General features: G+C 38.2%; 1 protein-coding gene across 1 annotated transcript in view; it reads left to right on the forward strand.

Moving 5' to 3' along the window:
• The window catches only part of LOC134530033 (coiled-coil domain-containing protein R3HCC1L-like), a gene marked incomplete at its 5' end in the record, with an annotated part of 49,294 nt that overhangs the window by 3,264 nt on the left and 19,038 nt on the right, over positions 1–26,992 (forward strand). The gene's annotated exons all lie outside the window — the stretch shown is intronic.

Genomic DNA, 26,992 nt, shown 5'->3' on the forward strand with positions numbered 1-26,992 from the left:
TATTTATTTGATTTATTTTATTGTCATTGTTATTATGTGAGGACTTATCCGTAAATTTAATCTCAAATAGCTCAACAGATATTTACCTAATATACAGATATTTACCTAATATTATCTCATGGCGGTGAAACGTCATGCAATTGTTCATATTTATGAACACTTGCGTAAACTTTTACAGTTCGAAAATAACTTAGTAAACATCCAGTGAGAAAATTTGTGACTCAACAACAAATGCAAGAGAGCTGTCGGAATAAATTTACAATAGAATCACTCACTAGTAATGACAAGAGAATGAAATAATTAACTCGGCAAATGTGACCGAGCCCAAACTTTGCAGGTTGATCAAATTAATAGGTACTTCCCTTGACCACTAGTCACGACCATGCAAACGGGCCTAAGGCTGATGGGTATATAAACTACGCAAGGAACGCAACAACGCAAAAACGCGACACGCAACCAACAAGGAAGTCACAGTCGTTTATAAAACGTCACCAACCCTGTAACTTCAAAATATAAATAGTGTAGAAAACATATTGTTACCCCTAGCTTCCTTTGATAATTCATATTTATCACGAAAACAAAAGAAACTGTCACTAATTTCGTAACAAAAAGTTATTTTCTATCACTATGTGAAAGTCTAACATCGTGAGCTTCTATGCACAAGACGTCTGAGTCTTCAAATGTTTTCGGAACACTTCTATTCAAATATGGCCGTCGAAAACGCAAGCCGAAATGCAAGAAAGTTGGAAGTTGAACAATACTTGCATTGCGCTATTGCGCCTTGCGAAGTTTATAAACAGGTACTCTAAAAATGTGATTTCTGATCATTTTGCGTGTTGCGTTTACTGCGTAGTTAGTAAACCCGGCGTGGTACCAAGAGTTACACCAGGTGTTACGGCGTTGCGCGGTGAAAGTGGCGGCGGTGATGCAAGAGAGAGCCTAGCGTCACCCTGCCGCTTCCCCTTCCTCCTGCCGGGCTGCGGACAACCCCCTCCTTCCCCTGTAGCTTCCTGCTGGTCGGCCCGCGCCGACGCGTGGCCAGCGATCGGTAATTGTCCCCGCCTCGGCTTCCGCCTCCGATAAAACAAAAACAATCGCCGAGACTCGCTTCCTTGTTTCAGCTGGCCGCCATCGCCACTTTCTACTATTTTATTCATCATCTTTATTACATCGAAAAAAAATGGGTGCGTGTACTTAGGTACGCGCGTGCGAAGTTATACTTCTTTGGCATCATTAAAAAATAGTTTTTAATTGCATGAAAATAATTCTCCATGGTAGCGTTAAACGTTTAACGCAACCTTGTTGGAACTCGCATTATAAGTATAACTTCAACATGGGAAAAACAATGAAAAAACACAGTAACAAATTTATAAACGAGACAATAAATAGGACAGAAAAGTGTAAGAAGTGCAGCATCAAGAACAATAACAAAAGCTGTTAAATAAAAAATGGTTGCGTGTACTTAGGTATATACGCGTGAGAAGTTATACTTCTTTGGCATCATTAAAAAATAGTTTTTAATTGTATGCAAATAATTCTCCATGGTAGCGTTATTCTCCATGGTAGCGTTAAACGTTTAACGCAACATTTTTGGAAGTCGCATTAGAAGTAAAAAATGGGTGCGCGTACTTAGGTACGCGCGAGAGAAGTTATACTTCTTTGGCATCATTAAAAAATAGTTTTTAATTGCATGCAAATAATTATCCATGGTAGCGTTAAACGTTTAACGCAACCTTGTTGGAAGTCGCATTAGAAGTATAATTCAATAACTTCAATAATTCTCCATGGTAGCGTTATTCTCCATGGTAGCGTTATTCTCCATGGTAGCGTTAAACGTTTAACGCAACCTTGTTGGAAGTTATATTAGAAGTATAACTTCAATATATAGATCGTATTTCAACTTTGGAAATTTTATTCACATGAATCTTCATTTCTTGTGCCTAAACAACATGGATACTGAAGAGGTGCGAAATTAGATAGCGGATGCGCACAGTCCGTATTGTCATTTTACCGTTTGAAATCAAATGGAGCAACGACCACACTCACACACACATGCGTGGTTATAATAGAGTTTACGACTAATTCCGGGCTGATTTCTTAGTTGTTATTTTTGTTTAATAATACTGCTACATGATGGGTTTTTTCATTGCTATTCTTCACAACGAGTTCCTTTGAAGCTAATAAACTTCTGGCATTAGCATTGATGTAGCGGCTTGTTATTGCTAACCAGAGGGTTTTCACCATTTTCATCAGAAATCCACTTCATAGACAAATGCATCCTTGGTTAATAACCTGTAACTCTACGTGCGGCTATTTAGGTTTGTTCATTGGATCCGGTAAATATATTTTTGTAAGTACAAATTTGCATAAACATACTCGATAAGAGTTAGTAATGTATTTTGCCAAACTGCAATAACATTTATCACAGGTGTTTTTTCATGGTAGCCTTTCAATACAATGACAATAAGCTTTTTCGAGTTTGTGATCATATATCTTTATCCGTGATCGTCAACAGCAATGGAACACTATATTCAAAATACTAAACATCAAACGCCTGGAATGTAGGTTGATGATTTTATTATCAACCTAACGGTAAAAAAATAAATTCGGGCCACAAAACTTAAGATTGAATTATGTATTTATTTTTTATTTTTGCTATTTGTTTAATCAATTGTACTCAGTAGTCATACGAGATTGTTTCTGCAGGACTGAATATTCAGTATCTTCACATTAATAAGTGTGACTTTAACGGTTGTGTCTTTGTTTTCTATCATATCATTGTTTCTATCCTCGGGAATTCTCAAGGTACAATCTCCCATTCAAGTAATTAGGTCCTGCTTTCTAATTAGTACTTACACTAGCTATTTTCTTCCGTATACCGTCTCTGTAATTTTTAGTAGCATTTCATCATTACTCTTCCTAGCCGCTCTTTTTTATTATTGTTAGTTTTTCTAATACTACATGTACTATATTTTCTCGCCAAATGGGTTTTAGGTAGATTTTAGATAAATACTACCTAATGTTGTCATTACCATGGTCGATTTCCGGAAAATTTATTTCATGGTCCATAGATCTCAAAACCATCGTCAACTCAAAAGTTGAGGACACGATAACTGTCGCAATTTTTTACAAATAACTTCCAAACTGATACATAAAATCTAGTAGTGGCAAATCTCAGCCGAGTTCGTCAATGGGCAATATCCGACCAATAAAATAAAAATGGGGAAGGTTTTTTGAAAAAAAGAAAAATCGCTGTAACTCACATAATATATAAAATATCACATCCATTTGAACGTATTATAACTCGTAGGAATAATACCAAAAATTGTTGTCTGAATAAGTTTTTGATACGACCAACCATAACTGCAAGGGGTTGAAAAAACAAGGGTTGGGGGACAAACAATATCATAACTCCCTTCGTAGGCACAACATCGAATTCGTATACATTGCTGCTAGAAGTTGAAAAATAGAGAGGTAAAATTAAAAATAAAATCATAACGCCCTTAGTATGAACGCTATCGAATTGTTTAAATTGTTTGTACATCTTATATTATTTATCTAAAACTTTTGTCTGAAATAATTATTGATACGACGAGCCATTGTTGTAGGGAGTTGAAAAAATATAGGGTATAATTTAAAACAAATCATATTATCTGAACCATATACACTATTATATCCGTTCCGTTTTCTTATAAAACCTAAAATTATTATGTATAACTAGAGACCTGTAAAATTCGCGTATTCATTGACCTCTAGGATAGACTCCACAGTCGTTTAAATACTCGCGGAAATGACACCTGTTCATTGGCTACTGACGCGTGAGACGTCTCAACTAGGCTGTCCGTAATTCGGCAATTTCTTGGTTTAGTGTTTCCCATTGGCTCACATTTCCTCGGATAAAATGTGGACCAATCGCAGAAGCGGTACGAAGGTATAGTTGTTTTGATGCTAGCATATCGCGAAATGAATCCGCGAATTTTGCATGTCTCTATGTATAACATTTGTCTTAAATAACTTTTTATTCTACCAGCCATTAATGGAGTTGAATGACTCCCTTCGTATCAGCACCATCAAATTCTTTCAAATTGTTTGTTAATCTTATAATATATATCTGAAACTTTTGTCTGAAACAATTTTTGATTAGACGAACCATTGCTGCAATTAATTGAATAAACCTGGACTTGAAATACGAAAATAAATAAAACTTGCCTACCATGTATACTCTATCGAATTAATGTTTATTTTGGTGTAACATTTAAATATTGTTGTAAACTTTTATCTGAAGTAAATTGTATGCATCAAATCATTACTGCTAAGGGTGGAAATAACACGGGTAGAAAAATAAAAAAAAATCGTTACTTTTTTCAATAGATATACTAGCAAATCCATTATAATTTATTTAAAACTATCAAAATGTATCTGAATCTTTTGGCTCAAACAATTTTTGATGAAACAAACTATTATCGTAAATAAGGCGTTGAAATTAAAAATATGTATATAACTTCCTTAGTATCAAATCGTCGGAATTTATTAATAACATCTTAATATTACCTTAAACCTTTGTCCAAAAAAATTATACGACCATGTATTAGTGCAAGGAATGAAAAATAGTGTTTGGAGGACAAAAATAATTGTATAAGTAATTTAGTAGGGATAATATGAAATTTGTTAAGACATTCAATGTTGGATGCCTTAAGTTAAAAACAGTCAAAATATTTTCGCTGCATTGAATATAAGAAAATGTTAAATTGATCTTTTTTTTTAATATTGGCAAACACATAAGTTGTTATGTACATTAATTTTTTTAAATGTTCCACGAGTTTATAGAAGTTTCCAAACCTCTTTTTCTCTTGTTTTCTTCCCTTTGTGGATATTTCATTATTACAAATTAATTATTTGCTCCACAGTGTAGAACTCTTACCTCAAACATCCTCTATTGTAGTAAATTGCAAGCTTTCGCGGCCATTGTCTAATAAACTATCTTGGCGGTTGAGTCGCGTCCTCTTTAAGGTTTCAATCACAAAAAGGAATCTTCCTATTGGCTCAAGTGGCAGCCGATAGGGGGGAGGAGGAGGTGACACTTTCCTGTCATTATCTTTTTGTAGCGGCCAATCATGTTGGGCCTCTTTTCAATTGTTGCGTCGGTCATTTTGAGTTAGACCGCGCGTGGCTTCGCTCCTCTTTCTTTCTTTCTTTTGGTGTCTGATTTGGTTTTTTTGTACGTGGTGCCCATGTGCCATCTTGTTTGGGCCCGGGATGACCACAGGCAGTGTGCACGGCACGCCTGGGGCGGAGACCCTCTGAGGAGGGTCGGCCGCAGGGAAACGCCCTGGACGGGAAAGCCGCTGAGACGGACTCCTCAGCCGCGGAACAACGGCGCGGGGGTTACGCAACCGGCCCGTTGCCTCGTGGAAACCGGACCGACGACGAGCTTCCGGAAGTGCAACGCGCCTTCCCGTTTCCGTCCTTCTGCACAGCACTCCAGCTTTCCCCTCATCTTGTTCGTTGGAGAACAGCGGGCGGGGGGACCACGGAGGTATAAGTCGACCGATGTAATTGAAGCAAATACTGTAAAAGGGGAGCTAGCATGGGCAGCTAGCAAGTCCCGTTCTACAATGGCACGTAAACGGAGACGGACCGCACGGAACATTTTCACTATTGCGTCTGATGCTTCAATAATGAACTGGAACGTAACAGATGGCAACCAATAAGATTGCATTTCAAAGGTTACGAAATATTAATTTAATTAAAAATATTAATCATGCTTCGAGATCATAGCACGGACAGAAATGACATATATAATAGAAATCGCAAAGTAATGCTAAACACTAGATATTATTGAACTTGAAACAATTTATAACGTATTTAGAACTTAAACAAAAAGGCTACCACCGCAGTCAAGCACTCGGCTTCTATTGGTCGCACGGAGGAACGTAAACGGAAGAGCTCAACATTGCCGAGCTAATACGTACGGGTCTGTCTCCGTCTGCGTGCTACTCTAGAGACTCTGTTTCGTGAGATCCGTCTGCGTTTGTGTGATCCGTCTCCGTTTCCGTGTCATTGTAGGAAATACGCGAGGCAAGTGATGTCAGCGAACCTGGCGGCGTGGAGTGTACCTACGTTCTTAAGTGCGTGAAACTATTTACAGCAATGGCATCTAGTGGCGTGGAGTGTTAAATAGCTTGAACGCATAAAGTATCTCGCGCTTATCCAATGCTAATTGGTCAGAGTTTCCCATATTGTCCTATCGCGATATTTTATCTGGTTAGCAAAAACAGCCTAAGCTGCATTACTAGAAGTTCAACAGTTTGAAAGAAACTAGTAAAGAAACAAATCTTATAAATTCCATCAAGTAGGTAGTGAATATTATTGAACAAACAAAACGACCAATCAGTCAGAAACTAGCCCTAAAATTAAGGAATCCATTATGACAACGAACTTTTTTCTTTCTTTCCAGAAAGGGTGAAGTTGTTCTCACTTTGATTTAATTTACTAACATGAAAAGATTCCACACGACTACGCCTTGAATAAGTCTTACCTCCATGGGGAAAACCACTACCCCCTCCACGTCCCAATCTTCCACTTATTTTTAAGTGTAGCGGGGAAGTGTCAAGCGTCGTTAACGTGAGCAGAGATATGTTAATTACTAGCTACCGCTCGTATAAGAAACAATCAGTATATATATATATATATATATATATATATATATATATACATTTATATATAAAGAGCCAGCGCAAGAACTCACACAAGGACGAACTTTTATTTTTTCAATTTAGGCCAAGTGAGTTGCGGTAAATGCGTGATTTTGATCATAACTATGGTGATCATGTGACTTGTAGCCTAAATCAAACATGAAAGCAGGAATCAAACGTTAGCTCCATATCTACGACACACAGAAATCAGCTGATAAAAACATGCACCATCTCCTTTAAATTATCTCTTAAAATTACATAGGAACGTGTTTTTTTTTCTATCTGCGATAGATATTGGTGTTTGAAAAGAAAATTTAAGTATTTCACTTTCAATAAGACCACGATTGTTTAGATATCCATGTATTGAAACATTATCTTATAAATTTACGTTCTTGGCTGTAAAGTCGGCAGAAAACAGGAAATACGTGCCAAATTTCAGCAGGGTAGTGACCATAAACAAGTTTATGGTAGGTACTTGCTTTACAGTCTTGAACGATGATACACACTTGCATGTGTATCTTGTATCTGTACAGACATACTTCCGCAGTTTTATGGCTCGTAAGCTGGGAAGGGCCAAAGACTCTCCCCCTCCCTCCCCCCTCCCCCAGTGATATTTGAGTTAACAGTATATAAAAATATACTTTTATATTATAAATGGACGTATTTAAGATAATTACTACGAACATGTGAATTATGCAACTCAAAATTCATACGATCTGACTCAAACATTAACTTGTTCACAAGTAAACCTATTATTAAACGCATTTGAGTTGTATTTTAACTGAACTTTACATATACCGCACGTGGTTGTTACCTAAATTCCTTAGTATCAAATGAAAAGAAACAGTAAGAGCCGCATCCCATTAAAATTCCAGTCACTGAATGGTACCACTACTGATTCAGTTGTTTCTCTTGCTCGGTGTGTAACTGTCGCAGTGCAACGGATCATCATTTTAAGAGATTTCATGCCGAATAATGTGATGTATTAGCTGAATTTATATGACACATAGCAAGTAGAAAATGGGGTGTATTTGTGTTAGTGAAGCGAGATGATAAGTTCGACGCTCGCTGGTGCTTCTAGCGCGGTGTCTCCTCTCAGAACTGGGGCGCTGTCATCTCGTCGCGCATACGGCAAACTATGATATTTCAATGTAAAGGTGCAATGAAAGTCCGTTGAGTGCTTTCAAGAATCTGTTCCCGGATGTTTCGCGCCTAAAAATTGTTCTGAAAACACGCCGTTTTAGCCATTTCCGCTCTTCTAAAAAAATCCAGTTTAAAAAACGAAGTACGAAAACAGAACTGTTCGTCCACCCTCAGCGTACTCTCAAATGCTTTTCGCAAACAGACTTCACTCGGATATCTTGGGCAGTTTTTAAACCACGTGGTTTCTTCTGAAGCTCTGCACACCGCGTGTGTGCCCAGGTAGGCGAGGCCTTCAACTGTGCTGTTTGTTCCTGGCGACTGTTAGTCGGGAGTACCCCTCTTCGTGCAAGGAAGTGTCGCCTAATTGCAGACTTCATAAATCGTTACCTATGAAATGGATACATGCATGATCATAAACAGTGTGCATTAAATTTAATACGCTTCATATTAATGTCTTCCTGTTGAATAACTTTAATAAAAAAGAAGTGTTTGTTTGGATAACAAATGAACAAATGCACGTGACCTTGTCTGCATCAGCTGCATGTGACGATCCTGGTGGTGTATGGTTGGCTTCACGCGCGGAAGACAATGAATAATGCAGGGCCGGTGCAAGGTAAATTGGCGCCCTAGGCGAAAAACCTTAATCTCCCCCCCCCCCTCCCCGCCGGACACCACAAAAAAAAATTTCCTTGCCTCAAAATACATCACGTAAGCCAAAGATTTTGTCAACAATCAAATGTAAGCAGGCTTGTGTTTTTTTTTTGTTTTTTTTACTTTTTTGCTTATTACAAATCATAAACAGGTCACTGTGGACTTTAAATAATTACTTATATCAATATAAACATTCCAAACTGTTACAAAAATCCATTTTCATCTAGTCTCAATAATCGTTAAACATATTATATGAGCTGTTATGGGTCGTGACGCGCCGCCCCCAGCTACTTGGCGCCCTAGGCGGTTGCCTAGTTCGCCTATATGGACGCGCCGGCCCTGGAATAATGACCTGTATCCATCGCTGATCCACGCGCGGAACGGCCGCAGCGAGCGAGAGATCAGGTTTCCGCGCCGGACGGGGGAAAGCACCGCGCGGCTGGTTGCTGCGCCGTCCGCCGCGCGGCGCTGCGGTCGCTCCCGTCCGAATGGAAAGTCGACCACCACCAAGCACCAAGGACGCCGCTAACGGTCGTTGTCAGTCGAGGCCGGGCACGCTCCGCTGGTAATAACGGCGAGAAGCAAAACAACACCGCCGACCACCGAGGAAGCCTTTGGGTTAAGTTTGCCGCCTGGTTGGGCCGCCGAACGGTTTCCTGAGCTCCGGGTGTTAACCCTCCTGTTACAAACCGCTCGAAATTTATTAAACATATCTGATTACCAATAACCATTTAAGAACCATTCCACTTATTTATACAAGTTTCGTTCCATGGTTTCGTACTATTTGGACAATGTTAAAAGTTAAAAACGGGTGTTTTCACAGACTTTTTAGGTATGAAAATTCTAAACACAGATAAATGGTAGATATATAAATATGCAAGAAGCCTTTATCTTTAATATTTTCCCTTCATAAAATGATAAGATCACTGCTTAAGTCCCATAGAGGCGTTGCAGACGCAAAGACTGCACGCCCGTTCGGTGTCTGGCGCGTCGAGGCGAAGAGGCAGTGTGATGCCCGAGTCGGTGTCGCCCTTAGCGCCCCCGCGCTTTTAGAGCTCGTGCCAGGCGGTTCATAATCGAAAGAACACGCGTCTTGCGCACAAAAAATGACCACCGTGTTTTCGAATCTACTGATTCACAACTACACGAGGTAGGAACGGTATTGTGCATGGGAGAGGGGTCTTTCGTATTTAGGAGGGAAATAAATATTTTTTATTCCTGTAACGGACGTTTGTCGCAACAGCCGATGAGAGAAGAGTATGGCGGCATTTTGATGGTAGTTGAGTATCTAACATTAAATGGTTGAGATTTTACACTGATCTGGTAATTCCTGCTTTAAAAAAATCATGGCAATTATCTGGAAAAAATGGTAAGCGATGAACTAAAAATAAACAAATGTTTCGAAGATAAAATTTTTAAACTTAATTTTGACATAATTTATTATAACTTCAATTAATTTAAATGATGAAAAACTGTTCATAGTAAAATCCGTTCCACAATGAGACGGAACGCGTATACGGAGACGGATCTCACAGAACGGAGTATCTATAATGACACGGACCCGTACGGATTAGTTCGGCATTGCCCAACTCTTCTGTTTACGTTTCTCCGTACGAGCAATACAAGCCGGGCGTTTGGCCACGATTGCAACCATGTTAGTGTACGTTTTAAACAAACTGAAATAGGTTTCAAGCACAAGAGTGTCTAGTGTACTATCATTACTTTGTGGTTTACTTTTGTTATTTATATGTAAAACCTAATCGTGTTATGTTGGTGTATCTCGCAATTTGTTCAATTAAATTAATTTTTCGTAACCGTGGAATTCCATCTATTTGGTTGCCGCTTGTTAGGTTTCCGTGCATAGTGGAACGGACCGACGGACGGTGACATGTAAATATCTTGCGGGTCCGTAATCCGTTTCCATTTGTACCTTTCCCTGCCATTGTGGAACGGGCCTAAGAATTCAATTGTGAACACGTTCGTGTGCACAGTCGTGTTCATGTGCCGGCCATGCACTTGCTTATATACATATATTTTTTTCTATTGTGAACCCAGCTTCATTTCCTCACTAACTCTTCCAAGATTAACATTGTGTGGCACAATGTGGCTATACTGAGGTTTGTACGGCGGAATAAACTCTGAGCCTCCGCTATTGTTGTTTGACTATGCTGGGTGCCACGAGTTATAGGGCTGTTGTGCTGGTATCGTTATTGTTGGTTGTTTCATTTTCTTGTCATTATTTTTAATTAAGAGAATTTATTTTAAATGCCGCGATAGTTGTCTTGCAATTTTTGTTGGGTCACAAATTTTCTCACTAGATATTTAGGTACTATACGTTATTTTCTAGCTTTAAATTATGAACACTTGCATGACATTTTAAGGTTATTGGACAATATTTTGTAAATATTTGGTGATAAAATTTGAGACGAAACATAGAATGCAAGAGAGTCATCGTGATAGATTCACGGGACAAAGAAATAACCAACCGTGGAGTGTGAGAACGCGCCTTAATTCCAGTTGCGAGCCCAGTGATACCACCCGCGCGAAGGGGAAACCCAGGACCGGATCGCAGGCGGGCCAAGAGCGCGGTGCACAGGGCTCGCGGCTGCTAATTGGACGACGCGCGGGCGGGCGTCCAAGGTTCGCGTCGATCACCCTGCGGCCTCCGTCGACCACGCGCGCTGTTGCCACGTCTCGCCGCCAAGGACTGAGCGACCCACCGGGTTGCGCAGTAGCTGTTCTTGTAGACAGCATCAGAGGTACCTACTGTGCAAAGATATCGAGAGCTATTTCAGATTATACTACAGTTACAGGCATTTTATTCAGGCAGTTATTCAACCTTTCAACAAAGTACTGCCTTCTTGCAGGCATTGCATCCTTGCCACTGAAAAATTTGCATGCGTTGTACGTAGAAACAGCACGTCCTAGGCAGATGCAAAATGAGGGGTGTTTTGGTTCATAATGCCATAAATACCGATAAAAATATCCATAAACTAGGAACACACACATGCATTCTGTATGCAAAAATAAAGAGCCACATGGGGAATAATTGAGGTACGTCGAAGGTTGTTGTGTAGAACTTTGTAACATAAAACACTATCCTTGGAATTGTAGTATTATATTGATTAGTTTTTTTTTTTTTAATATATCGTGTATATACCATTCATAAAATTGTTTTCAAGTGCGAATTAAGTGCAGCTGATGAACCCTTTTGTTGATGTCGTTGTCAGGGAGCACATCCAGCCAATTATTCCCTATTTCCGAAACGATCTAAAAGGCCAGCTACCAAGTTAGCGGAGAAAGAAAAGCGGCAACAAGTTAAAGTTCACAAACAAGATTCTAAAACCCTACCCACTCGCGCCAAAGGATCGATGTCAGCCACAAAGCAACACAAGTTATGCCACTGCTGTTGCTAGTGGGGTCGCTGTTCCAAGTTCTAAAGGTGATACAGAAACTAAGTCTCCAAATTCAGACTCCAATCTTGTCACAGATTTGCAGGATATATTGTTTTAATTCTCAAACAGCTGTACTTGGCTGACAGTCAGAAAGTTTACTCTACAACAGCTAGCTGCAGCTAAACCTGGTTTGCAATTCGTGAAATATTATTGAACGTATGTTAGTCATTGTTTCTGAACATCACAAACTCTGCTGTTTCTACATAACTCCGTGATGAAGAAATCCAAAAATAAAAATCTATTTTTGAATGCCACATCCCTGCTGCCTAGATTAGCAGAGCTTACATTACCTATCACCAACCTAAACTAATCTCTGTAATAGAGACATAGCTGTCTCCTTCTAAGCAGTGTTCAATACCTGAATATGTAATTCACCGGACTGATGATTGGAAAAAAGTAGAGAACTTCAGCTTCATGAGCGTTTAAACATTTTTAATATTTCGTTCTGCCCATACTGTTATATGCGGTATCCAAGTGGGCCTATGTTTCACGCTCAGTCTGGAAGGTTACAAGGACTAGCTATCGTCGGGCTCTTGAGACTTATTCTGTGGAAGCCATTATTTACTCCAACGAGAAGGTTACTAGGAGACACCCAGCTACACGCTCTACAAGACTCCATTTTCAAGCTTTTCAGGAAACATTTTTTGAAGGCTTCGATACATAATAATCCCCTAATTTATGAAATGTACCAAGATAAGTGTCTTGAACTCCGAAAACATCGGACAATATTAGACTACAAAAAACTTTATCCCCCATAGGAATTTAATATTTTCGCAATGTTTCAGGACAGTGTGTAAGTTTATTTTATGTCTGCACTATTTATGTCATTGAAATTAACTTTCATAAATAAGGTTTTTCTAACGGACATAATTAATTATTATAATTTTTTTTCACATTTTTATGTTTTATGTTTATGTTCAAGATGTAAACATTCGTCTATTGTTGTTGTGTACTCAGTTGTCACAGATGTGATGTATACACAAATATAAAGTGAACAAGAACCTTCATCCTCATCCTATGGATAAGATAAGAATTATGCTCTAGAAAATCAGTTTTTTTTTTTTAATTTCCTGATGCTTTTCAAAAAAAAGTGAGTTATTTTTCTTCTTTTTTTCAAACAGAATATCGTTTTCTTATATATCACATGAAAGAGCCGATATGGCTGGAGTATGTAATGATTCACATTGTTTTAACGGTAGCTACACATACTAGGCACCATTTTATGTGTATTTTCTGTGTCAATAAACTACTTACTTACTTAAACTCTTTAAGTTTTGCGCCCTTTATACCGCCCACTAAAGAGTTGACCTTGTGCCTATTAATGATAAACCTAAAAAAAAAAAAATCAAACAAAAGTAATAGTTATGAACAGAGCTATATTATGCGAATCACTTTTTTTTTTTATGAATTCTAACAGATCAGTAGTTTTACAGATATGCACAGACTAAATAAAACCAAACTCACACTTCTCACACTTTGCCACTTTTCGCCTATTGGTGATACTGTAAAAAGTAAATAGTAATGTTTATTTTCAATATAAAATTGCTTTTAAAGGTTATCTCCCGCTTTCGGTGGTACTTCAATAGTATAAAACAAAGTCGCTATCCGCCTCTGTCTGTTCGCTTACTCCTTCTAAACTACACAATGGATTACGATGCGGTTTTCACAATCGTTTAGAGAATTTCTTCCGGAAGGATATAATACTTTCTGAAGATATACGAGAAATCTCGATGTTTTGTAATCAAGTCGTAAAAAAAGAATCTTTTTAGGGCACTTACGTGTCTTACGCTGACTTACACAGGACTGATACATGCCGGAGACTTCCGACAACTTTATTCTTACGAGTAATTATTAAATCTAAATGACGCCACGTAAGTAGATCGCAACCGTGCGAAGCCGGGGCGAGTCGCTAGTTGAGTGTAAGTGTTGTATTAAATGACGGCACTCACTATAGCTCCTGTGCTAGTCCCACACCCCAACAGGGATAGGGTTAGGATCGTAACGATAGTGCGAGCTTGTTAGGCACAGACAGCGCAACCAAAACGTGCTGGATTTGACGGCAAGTACTCCCTGGTGAGAGCATTATCGCTAGAGACATGCAAAATTCGCGGATTCATTGACCTCTAGGATAGACTCCACAGTCCTTTAAATACTTGCGGAAATGACACCTGTTCATTGGCTACTGACGCGTGAGACGTCTCAACTAGGCTGTCCGAATTCGGCACTTTCTTGGTTTAGTGTTTCCCATTGGCTCACAGTTCCCCGTATAAAATGTGGGCCAATCGCAGAAGCGGTACGAAGGTATAGTTGTTTTGATGCTAGCCTATCACGAAATGAATCCGCGAATTTTGCATGTCTCTAATTATCGCCACCAACCCCAAAGCCACAGGGAAATGGACACGCCATTTCATCGCGACTTGGAGGTGTTTGAGGAGGAGCTACAGCGAGAGGCTGGGGAAACCCCTCCCAGCATCACTGCCACAACTCCCGCCGAGCCACAACTCAACCTGTGGTTGACTCAGAGGAATCCCCGTCCTGAGAATATCACGAGGCGCTCGTCCAAGTCCACCGCATCTCTGGGACTCCCCAGACAGCCCAGAGAGCCCGTGGTCTGGCCGAAGCGCATCCATCCAGCCTCTCCTAGCTGTCCAGATACCAGCAGTCAACCGTGTGCTATAAGATTTTGAATTAAAAGTTTGTATGTGGTCTTTGCCATTTAACTAAAAATTCTTTACAGTATAATATGTTAATTGATAAAAAAAAAATAGTTTTTCAACTCTCTTGAGATTTTCATAATTTTGGGAAAACAGATTATTTTAAAAATATTTATAGATGATATCCTGGGATATATATATATATATATATATCAAATGTGTGGGTGGAGACCACGCGAGACATAAGTGAATCTTCTTGCTTATTAGCAGTGGCGGATCCAGGATTTTGGTTTGGGAGGGGCTTGACCCAGCTGAGGCTAGGCTTTATCAAGGCAAACACTGAAACAATAGTGGGCCCAGATGCTTTTGGAGGGGGCTTGAGCCCCTTAGCCCCCCCTCTGGATCCGCTACTGCTTATTAGGTATTGATAGGTAGAGAAAAATTATTACTTTTTTAATGAAAAAGAGATGATAATAATAAAGAATAGTAAGGATGCGGGATTATCTCAAATGAAAAAATTCCTTTGTTTCCGCGACTTGTACTCTCGCATCCGTTCACTGACACTTTTTGGCGGTTTATTTCCACGTCGCCTCTTACCTGCTTCTGCCTTTTTATTATTTTTAGGCATGATGTTAAATCACGATCTCCAGCTGAATAAAAATAAAGAATAAAAACACTCCAATAGAACTTAAATTAAACCCATAAAAGTCTGTCTCACAAACCAATAAGTACTTTTGACATTTCAAATCAAAGTGTTCACATACCAAAAAAAAAACACTTATAAGATAACCTCTTAAGTCTATACATATATTTTACATTTTCAGTGACACTATTCTCATAAAATTGAATGATACTTATAAAGTTAATTGCAAATATATTAACTCTTTTCCACATGAATAAATAAATTGTAGATACTTTAAATAAAATAAATAAATATGGTTGCGTCAATCGTTAGCCGTTACGAAAACTGAGGGGTATACAAACCCAAGTAGCGTTATACGAGAAATCCGTAGCATCACAGCTGCATAATTTCTACCTAACCCTGCCGTATTCCCTTCCGGCCGTTACAACTAGCATATAGCATGCTACGGTACGTACCTATTCCACCTCCTATTCCACGCCGTCTTCCCATTCGACCGCTAGTGCATGCGTTGGAGTGGCGTCGCCGCTGAAACAACTCTCCTGCTCTACCGGTTCCCCCACCACGTTCCTTACTATTCCCCTCATGCGATCGAAATTTTCGTAACGCTCGAAAATTGTAGCCCCTTCAGCAAAGAAGTTTCACTTAAAAATACACGTAATTTTTTTGTAGGTTTTTAGTGAAAGCTTTAAAACGATAACCCAAATCATATGTTATCAATATTCGTATTTATTTATTTTTACTTTTGTGAAGTTACAACTTTGTATCTTATCCCGTTTACGGGATAAAGGCTTATTTGATGTGCATTCCACGTTGAGAAGTCTGTAAATTAACTGAATTTCCAACAGCGCACCGATGTTTTGACATCGTGGTATATTCTGAGAAGAGACACAAGTTTGGTGGGAACTCGTCCAGTCTTCAGAGCGACCTCGGAGGGATCTCGTGCAGTGGCGTAGCCAGGATTTGTGTATGGGGGGTGTTAAGAAGCATGGCCCCCCGTATAAAAGCGCCCGGTAAAATTTGGATTTTAAGGTGTAGAATAGTGCTATTTTAGCAGTTTTCTGTTCTTAAATTTAAATTTTGTAATGGTAAAAATCTTATTAATTTTAATATGAAATTTGTTTGAGTGATGAATAAGAAATTAATTAAAGATTTGGTGCTAAGTGCGGGGGGGGGGGGGGTTGAACCCCTAACCCCCCCCCCCCCCTTGGCTATGCCCCTGGTCTCGTGGCCAATGCTGCCAACCGCACGCACATCCCCGCGCGCCGCCGCCATTGTTGCGGCGGGAAAGCGCGGCGGAGGAAAGCGCGCAGTTGCGCCACTGGGGCCCGTGACGAACAACAGCGCGGGCTCTTCCTGCATGGACCGGGGGGCCGTTCACCCCTCCCTCGCGGCGGCAGGACACTCCCCTCGTGGCCTTGCGACCACCATCGTGGCCCGGCATGCCTGGCTCTCGGGTTGAGTTGTCCGCGAAGTTGCTGTGGTTTCCGCGTGATCCAGAAACCATGCCAGAACAACATGATAACCCCGTGGCTGCCACGCGGCAAGCCGAACTGTAGGGGCAAATCGCAAGGGGGGGGGGGGGGGCGAAAATTCGCAATGTCAAGAGAGGGGGGGGGGGGGGGGGGCAACCGCCCGGCCCGAGAGTTCGGCGCGTGAGGTCATCTTTGGACAGGGTGCTTGCATCTTATAAAATTCCCATTTTTTTTACCTAAACGCACGCAATCAGCAGAAAACTGTAGGCTAATACATACAGATTTGTGAACCAAAATTAAGTGTGGTGATTTTAATTCTTAAGAACCCGTATTCCCCACGTGTAATAATATTATCCTGTGCAGCATTAAAGTGAACCTTACGTCCTTAAGACTTGCTCTCACACGTCGAGTTGGTTATTTCATTTTTTGTCATTACTATTAATTAAGGGCTGATCCTGTAAATTTGTTTGTTGTTTAGTCATAATTTTTCTCACCAGATATTTAATAAGCGTTATTTTCCAACAGAAAATTTCACGCAGATTATGGTCTTACGGGACTGTTTACCGCTACGAGATAATATTTTGCAAAAATTTGTTAAGAAAATTTGAGAAGAAACATAAAATACAAGAGAGCTATCGTGATAAATTTACCTCATTTAACAATAATAACAGGAAAATAAGTGAATAAACGTGGCGTTTGAGACGGAGCCGTAACTCTGAGAGTTCTTAACTGGCTCATAAATATGATTTCACTCGCTCAGTTTTTAATAACTCCTTTGCTTTATTTAAGTGTGAGATAGCAAATATCAAGGGGGGTGGGGGGATACATATTTCAATGTATCCTGTGGTGCAATGTGGCGCATTGATAATATACTCGACAATAGCGGATACAGGAATTTATTTCGGGTGGGGATTTGAAAAAAAAAATGATAATTTCGTATTCAACAACAAGGGATTTGGACAGTTACATTATTATTCTCAACACGCATCACTGCCTTTGTGGTTTGTGATTCCATGTGTTGTAACAGCTCACCTTGCATCAACCAAAATAACATACTGCCTTCACTGAGATCGTATGACTTCAAGGGAGGGGCGTGTTTCCCCCCTCCCCTTCTCCTGCGCACGCCACTGATACTCGACCGTCCCGATATCTTCTGTATCTGACGATTCCTCGAACCCACTCCTGCACAGAGATAAAGGTTCGTTTGAGACAAACAAACATTTGTATGCATATGGCGGAACAAACATTTACTTGACGTGACGAAATATTAGGTTGGCCTCGCCAAATTTTATTTGTAGCAAAATTTATTTTGCACCCCTAGTTGAGTTGACATTTTGTCGGGTCGACCAAATCTTTCCTGCTACAAAGTATGTTTTGAATCAACCTTATATATTTATTTAACCATATATATATATATATATATATATATATATATATATATATATTGCGTGCAAACAAACCCTCCTTTCAGTGTGGTGATGCAGGGATGGTTATTCACAGTAGGACATAGGTTATGGACGGGTCATTTCCGTTGTGGGCCTTCATCTCCAAGGGTCTTGCTGTCCACGAAATATTAAGTACAAATATTAAAAAAAAGTAACCTTCGAAAAGTAATTCTAACTAATAGCATAAATTTGTGTCATTTATATAAAAATAAATAAAATGTGGGCGAGTCTTTAAGTACTCGCCAGAGATGTGTAACATCTTACCTCGGTAACGAACAAATTAATGTTATATCATTATGCAAATACATTAATAATACTATACTCTGACATAAAATTTAACGCAGAATTTTTAAAAATATTGGCGAGCGTGAATAATATACGAAAATTGAATTTTCAACTACATTTATTGATGCGAATCATACATAGTTTCTGCACCCGCCGTTAGAATTCGCTGTTTGAGCACCTATATCGACTATCGAATCATTCGATTATTAGTCCACCCGCCTCACAGCGGCGTCGTGAGGGAGAGGCAGACCCAGGCGCTGGTCCTGTATCTCGGAGGCATCGAGAAGCTTGTGTTATGATATAACAAATGCCTCGATCGTTTAGGTGATTATAGAAAAATGATAAAGACCCTGCTGAACTTATTGGTAGTAAAATTATAAATGTAAATTTGTCTTTTTTTATAGTATGTCGGAGGTTGAAATAAACAGACCTCGTAATGAGACAAATTTATCTTTCCTATAATAAAGATGTTCGTAACGGAAATTTATGTATGATTTTCGTATTTTCCCAGAGTAACTTACAAGTATATTTTACAGTCAAAAACAATATTGTAATTTCAAAAATAAGAATATATACCTGGAAAATATTCTACATAATCTCAGCTGTTTAACCTACATGTTTTTATTCGTTAAACTTTATCATGATTGCTATCTACTTCAACAAATGAGTTTAGAAAAAGTTGTTAAAAATAAAAGGTAGTTCGTTTTTATTTATGTTTGTTGTAGATTAAATTAGCAGCTCTACAATTTCAATAAACTTACTTTAAAATTACTAAAAATATAAATAGTGAGGACATAAATGATTTTAGCGCTTAGACAAGGTATCACATAGACTGATTACTAGGGGCAAGCATTTTTCGCGAAAAAATCTGAACACCTATTAGACTGAAACAATGTATACCCGCACCATCTGTTTCTTCGTTGGGATTGGCGGCCGTCTACGAGAGAGGTCGTTGCCTTATTTGACCGAGCCACTCAGGACACTTTTGTATGTACCTGAAAGAAACTCGTCCAATCACGAAACACAGACGATGCTGCAATGTTTTAACTCAGCTAGTCTCGGAATATTTCTCGAAATATGCATGCCCCTACTGATTACATTTATGCTGCCTAAACTTAAAGAAAGATTGAATATCCACAACAAAATTAATATATTCGTATCCTCAACTTGGTTAACAAGTTTTGTATTTATAATCGCTTTAGGAGGAGTAGTAGGAATCGTGTTATCAAATTCATGAAATGATATTACCCCACTTGATACTTATTATGCTGTCGTACACTTTCATTACGTAGCTTACAATCAATATGAGTGTATAATTTGTGTTTGTTTAATCTTAACAATTTGTTAATGTGCAACTCTACCTTCCTTGATATATGGTAGACGAAATACGCATGTATATCTCAAATAATTAGGGACAGGAAAAATTTACGGGTTCAATGACCTCTAGAATGAACTTCATAGTTCTACGTACACTCGTTCAAATATCACCCTCTCATTGGCTGCTGTCTTGTGAAGGTGTCCCGATGTAGCGGCCTGTGATTCGATACAGCTTCGGTTGAGTGTTTTCTCACTGGCCTAGAGTCATCCAGGTGAGTTGCGAGCCAATAGCAGAGGCAGCACTGAGTTAAGGTATAATTATATGAATTTTAGGCTGTCGTGAAATGAATCCGCGAATTTTTCCAGTCTCTACAAATAATGTGTTGCCACTCTATATACAGATATATGCATGACAGTTGGCGGTCAAGGAAATGCGCCGGACCGAAAGAGAAAGCAATGAAAGTCTCTTCCCAGGTGTTGTATGCAAAAACACATGCACCGTGAAATGGCGGCCGTGTTGGTACGACACCGCAGGCTGGCTTTCACGGATTGTTCCCCGCCCACAAACTCCTGCGCTGCCCACGTCTCTATTGTAATACTTAAGGGCATGCATACTTCACGAAAAAAAATTCCAAGATCAGCTAAGAGTTAAAACATCGTCTTGTGTTTCGTGACTGGGTGAGTTTCTTTCAGTTACACGTCGACTGTTACAACACCAATCGCTGTAATTCAGTGCGGAAGCAAACGATTCCTGAGTGGCCTGGTCAAATAAGGCAACGACTTCTCTCGCAGACGGCCGTCAATCACAACGAAGAAACAGTTGCTGCGGGCATGCCTTGTTGCAGTCTAAAAGGGGTTCAAATTTTTTTTCGCGAAAAATTCCTGCCTCTAGTAATTAATACTGAACACCGCGGCGGATTCAGAAGCTCTAGAAAGCGTGTTTTTCATCCAGTATAAGTCGCGATTAGACCTTCCAATGACAGTGCAGTATACGCTTGCTGGAACATTTCATGTACATTCATGGTCAGAAAAACTGAGAGCACTCTTCGAAGAAGAAATAAGTCCCGCTCTTGGTGTGTGTGGCTACTTGCTGCGGGATAAAAGATCTTGGGGGGGGGGGGGGATGTATAGAGCACCAAGTAAGCCCTGGCTACACTAGTTTTGAAATTTGCATTAAATATATCTTTATATTTTGGTAAATTATAAAAACATTTCTGTTAATGAAACGTGTAATGAATGATTTTTAAATGGTTCACCGAAAATGTATACATAAACACATTAGTGAGACATGCTTCGATACCTCGTACCTCACCTAAATTGTTGTTATAAGTGCTATGTAGGTTCGTGTCAGAGTTAACTTAGTACTTTATAAGTAGGGGCAGGAAATTTTCGCGAAAAAATCTGAACGCCTACTAGACTGCAACAAGGTATACCCACACCAGCGGTTTCTTCCGTGTGATTAGCGACCGTCTGCGAGAGAAGTCGTTGCCTTGTTTGCACGAGCCACTAAGGACGAGTTTGCTTCCACGCTGAATTAGTGTGATCTGTTGTTGTAACAATCAACATGCACCTCAAAGTAACTCACCCAATCACGAAACACAGACGATGCTACAGTGTTTTAACTTCCAGCTACTCTCGGGATCTTTTCACGAAATTTTCATGGCCCTATTTATAAGTGTTACAGAGTTTGCTAGAACTTTAGTTTATTGCGAAACGGCTCTAGCTCTTTGAAACCGACTGTGTGAAACGCGTTTTCCTGTGACGTCACCCGCGTGGAAGTTTGTTTTACTTAAATAAATTCTTAGTGAGTGTTCGAATAACATAAAGCACATACGTACCAAATATAAAGTTTTTAGGTCTTATAGTTTCTGAGAGTTTGTCACCCACCAAATTTATTAACACATCCCAGTTCATCACCTTGGAAGATGATTTCTGCGAAATCCATTCCTAGCTGATGCTTGTTATTTGTGTAGTTGGAAGTTGTCGAGTAAATGATTTTCCTCAAATTCATCGGTGTCCTGTCATTCCATGAGGAATGTAACCTCTCGTCTAAAAAAAAAAAAAAATCATCCCACCAACAACAGGAAATAATTTGAAAGCAAACAGCGGACAATGTGGTGCTGTCCCGTCCCGAAATGGAATTCCTGATTTCCAGCAAAATTAAAGTCTGTGGACAGACCACGTGGTTCAGGCGTGAACAGCACTGTGGACCACGTGATGCCAGCGTGGCGGTCGACCTCTCGAACAGCACAGTTACCAGACGCGGTTATTTCTGACTCGGTCACGAAACGTGTAGCACAGGGGGCCCGTGTCTAAATATACGCTTGCCGGAAATGCTATACGGAGGATTTCTTCCCTGGGGTTATTTTCCTCGGCATTCCTCTCCAGCCGACGTTTTCCCCCCCAATCTTACGAGTATGTACGGCATGGATGGCATAACTAACCCAATACGCAGTTGTAATATTATTGAGAGATTACATATACCTCGTATAGGAAAGCGCATAAAATATTACTTTTTTAGAAACAAACATTATGTTTTGCATTTGCGAAGTAACTACATTATTTTAATTTTTATTATGCCCAAATAGTTTTGCATTCATTGTAAAAACTTCAATACTTATTTGTAGAATATAAAATAGGTAATAGTCTAGTCAAAATTATGGTTTATGTTCCTTTTGTTAAAAATACACGATAAATTATTAATTTTCGGGTGTTGTATGATATAGGGATAGTTTCCTTAGAAGATATGGTACTTTTTTTTTTCATGTAACTATTACAAGTGGTTTAAGTGTGTTGTTTGGAAAATACAAAGAGTTAATTTTTTTGTAGCAGATGAGAGTTGCGTTTGATTCTGCACGATTGCGTTTAAAAAAAGATTTAGGATATGAAAGCTTCAAATTATTGTTGACTTCAAACAATTTGGTGGCAATGTGAGTGTTCAAACTCCAATATCGTGAAGTGATTATGAATTACAATGATACGTAGTTACACACAACTGATGCATTTTCTCACATTTTAATACTGTTCAAATATTCAAGGATTATTATTATTATTTCCCAAAATGAGATTTTTTTTCTATTTTTCTACTGTGATATATTATTTATGTGGTTGTTTTCTTTACAAATAGAATAAGTATAACTAAACAATTACTAGCCGTGGTTGATGACGATTTTAAAGTCCGGCGTACGATAACATCAGCTAGATTTTGTAATAATAATAATAATAATAATAAAACAGCTGCAGCAAGTAACTATATTACGAAGTTGAAAAACATTCGTAATTCTCAAACAGTGGATTCCAGACACCTCCCTTCCAAATTAAAAAAAATAAATAAATAAATAAAATAGACAATAAGAAAATACATATGTATTTATGACTCTTTTTTTAAACGAAATCATCACGCAAGTATTAAAAACAATTAAATACAAACCAAAATATAAAAGTTCTGTTTTTTTCTCAAGCAAAATCATTAAACAATGGAGGTATAAATTTTATTTTAAAATTCAATTCCTAAAAAATGATATAATGGTTATACTGTAGCCCTCCTTCACAATATCCTAGCTACGGCCTTGGACTTTAAAGCAAGGAGATTGTATACATCCAAACTCATTACTATAAAACCGCGTATATCGCGTGTAGTGTGTTTTGCCTACTTGTTAAGCAATTCAATATATGGCTACAATCTACAAAACTAACTTTTTGTCCACTCCAGTGTACTTGTTAATAGTTTTCCATCAAAGAATCAATTACAGATTTGTGTTATATAATTAAAAGCGATAAATAGGCGGCTATGCATATCACATTAATAAAAGAGGATGATATTGTTCACTTTTATTCAGGTGTAATATATGAGTAATAAGAAACATTTTTCTCTAATTTGTGATTAGAAACATTGTCCATTGTTTAACTGAAAGTAATTTTCAATATTTCTCCAAATATTTAATTTAAAGTGTGATATTTAAGTGCACTTAACTCTCTTAGTACCTAGTCTCTTGAGGGAAATATTTGTAAATATGTTTTCGGCTTAAGTTATCGTATCGTCAATGTTATTTGGAAACATACTGTATGTTCAGATTTGCTCTCGGTGTGATCTGAATCGGCCCTATATCTACATGATCAAGCTGAGAGGATATGGCGGGAATGCAGAACTAACCAGAACATAGTTACGACGTTACGTCAGACGATTATGAAGTTGTAGGCAAACCAGTTACATTTATGGACGAATAAACAAATTATGGGTTAACGTCTTGTCTAAATTAAAACATTAGAGACGGATATTCACACTTATATACGCATTTTTAACAAATGTATATTTTAATGACAACTATACCTTAGGGTACCTAATGAGAATTAATTTTATTGTTTAGCACCACATTGAATTTGATAGAAGTAAAATTAATCATGTGATTAATAATTTTAATAAAAATGTAAACAATGCAAACTACCAGTTATCTGTCCACTCTGTTTAGGCCTACTCTTGGCTTTAACCGTACACATGAATGATGAATCAGGCCATGTAATTTATTAAATATTTGACAGTCGATGTGGTCCTGTGTCACCATAACGATTTATAAGTGTGAAAATCGAGGTTGTTTTATCAGGATGAAAATTTTAACTTCGTTTTTTATCCAGATAAACTAGCCCTTGTTTCGCCATTACTCGATTTTGAATACTTTTTTTTAAGTACCTACCTAACTTTTTTTCCAAATACTAATTGAATCCTGACGTTATAGCACACAAATATTCTATATCCGTGTATAATTCTTTGATACCTATTATTTTTGGACCCTTAACCAGGTTGGTAATATTTGGGGTCCAAAGAGCACCCCTCCCCTACCACAAGAAAAAAAATATATCATCGCAAAGTACTCCTACCGGTGTATTTGAAGACTGCAAAAATTATATATTTAAAAATTGGGAACACTAAAGACACTTTTTTTTACAGTAGACTGTGGAGGATTTAAGGATTAATTATACAAACCCCTCCCCTAAATTAAAAAATAAATAACCAATATTAAAACCACGACATTTTGGCTTAAAAATTTAATAAATCCCCTGGACCATTTCTACTAAGGATACTAATAATAATAAAAATAGTCTCAAATATTTTTGATCATTAAGCTGAGTAAATTTTTAATATGGCATTCAACTTACAATATATTCAAAAGTATTCACATTGCTTCCAGCGAAGAATGAAAATTATTTGATATTTTCGTTTTAATATTTAGATTAAAGGTGGGTTTACGATTGAAAATTAAGAATTAAGACTTAAGACTTAGTCGTGTACTTACCATATGACTCTATGTAAACTAGTGGAATGGTTTATGATTGTCGTGTGTGAATTTTGACGGGTCGTGTGCGAACCATATGATGACTTAAGACTTAACAGAAATGGTTATATTTTATATTTTTCGTTAAGACTTTAAGGGAAGCGACCAATCACAACAAACCGGAACCTTTCAACCGGAAGTTTATGTCTTATTATTGGACCGAGCGAGGCAGTATTTTTGGTTAGAATTCGTATATTTGTCATTTGTAATCATCATCCATTTAGAAAATTAGATATCCCATTTGTCAATAACCTATTTCAAACCTGCTTCTCCGTTTCGAACAATGGCCGACCATGTGTTTTGTGCTGTGATTGGTTAGAATTAACGACTTCTATGTCAATCATAAACTGGAAAATGTAGTTTTGACTTAATCGTGTGCTCGATGTTAAGTTATAATTCTTAAGGAAATCAATCGTAAACCCAGCTTTATGGGCTGCAACAGAATACAAAACAATAACAAAGATCTTGTATAGGTATAACATCATTACATTTTGTTTTTTTACATACTATTAGTTCAAATACTGCCGCTAGATGTCAGACAATGTTAGATAAACATTGAGTTAGTATGAAAGGTTAAACAAATTGTTTTAATAAAAATGGTTAATTTTTGGTCGATTAAAAATTAAATACAGTTTTTTGAATTTAATTTTTGATAATTTTAAATTATAAATTATATTTCTTAACGTAATGTATATTACGTTTTCCGAACGTATTTTAGCAATAATGTGATATATTATCATTTTAAATAATTAGGGTTTGGTTTTCTCGGGGTATTACCCGTTTTCTTCTACCCTATTTTGCCTAGTAGAGAATAAGTGCATTGCGCGCAATCATTCTCTACTATTATAAATAAGTGCATTGCGCGCAATCATTCTCTACTATTATAAATTGATGCTCAAGAAAGTAAAAGATTTCCTTACAATTGCTTTAGAACTGCGTTTGGTTTCAGTGTTTCAGTAATAAAATTAAATGTAGATTACCCGATGCTACAGCATCGAAAGTATTTAAGTTTAAGATTAAATAGATATAAGAAGTCTGCAAACGAGACACAATAACCGTCTAATGTACCCAATAAAATTAACCAATGGTTTTTATTCTATGAAATAACGATTATTTTTTGCAATTATTTACGTTATTTCTTAGTAAATTGAAAAGATCAAACAAGCATTTGGCCCAAAATATGCATATAAAGTCAAAATTTCGTAACACGGCCTAGTACATACCTGAATTAAAAACAAGGTGGAAGTGATAGTCCCGTAAAGTAGGTCATTAAAAGCGAGAGCTTCATTCCCACCGGTATCCCGAGAGGCGCTTAGTCGTCGTCCGGACGTTCTCCGCGAAGGTCGGTGGCAGGAAAAGAAGAAAGTGAAACGATAATTTAGTTTTGTGAGCGCTATAGCGTTCGGGCAATGCTACCAAATATATTTCTGTGACAACCTCATATGGTCATGGTGGTTGTTCTGTTGTTCAATTGTAATCACAATTGTTTTTCGTTACCAACTGTCGTGAACGTGCTATTGAATGAAAACATCGGGACTGTGAATCGTGTGACTGGTGCTGTATTTTCACGTTTTGTTTAAATTTAGTTACAGAAGAATATTTTGGTTTTTGTTTCCAAGCTGGATAACGTTATAGTTGGCAGATATTTAAGCATTCAGGATAATGAATTCGTGGATATTGTTGTTTCGGACCTAAATCACTTTGTAAACAACAACCGTTGTAGTAAAAGGTAAGATAGTACAACTTTATTTTCAAAAGTATATAAATTTGTTTTTTGAGAAGCGAAACTGTCATGTTGGACGATGTACCTTTCTTTAAGTAAACGGTATTTTAGCCAGACGATTTCAAACCAGGAAGCGTTGAGGTTATGTGTGGTATGGAAGTGAAAGTGGCTGCGGCGAG

Source organism: Bacillus rossius, chromosome 3 (assembly GCF_032445375.1).
Source record: "Bacillus rossius redtenbacheri isolate Brsri chromosome 3, Brsri_v3, whole genome shotgun sequence".
Lineage (NCBI taxonomy): Eukaryota > Metazoa > Arthropoda > Insecta > Phasmatodea > Bacillidae > Bacillus > Bacillus rossius.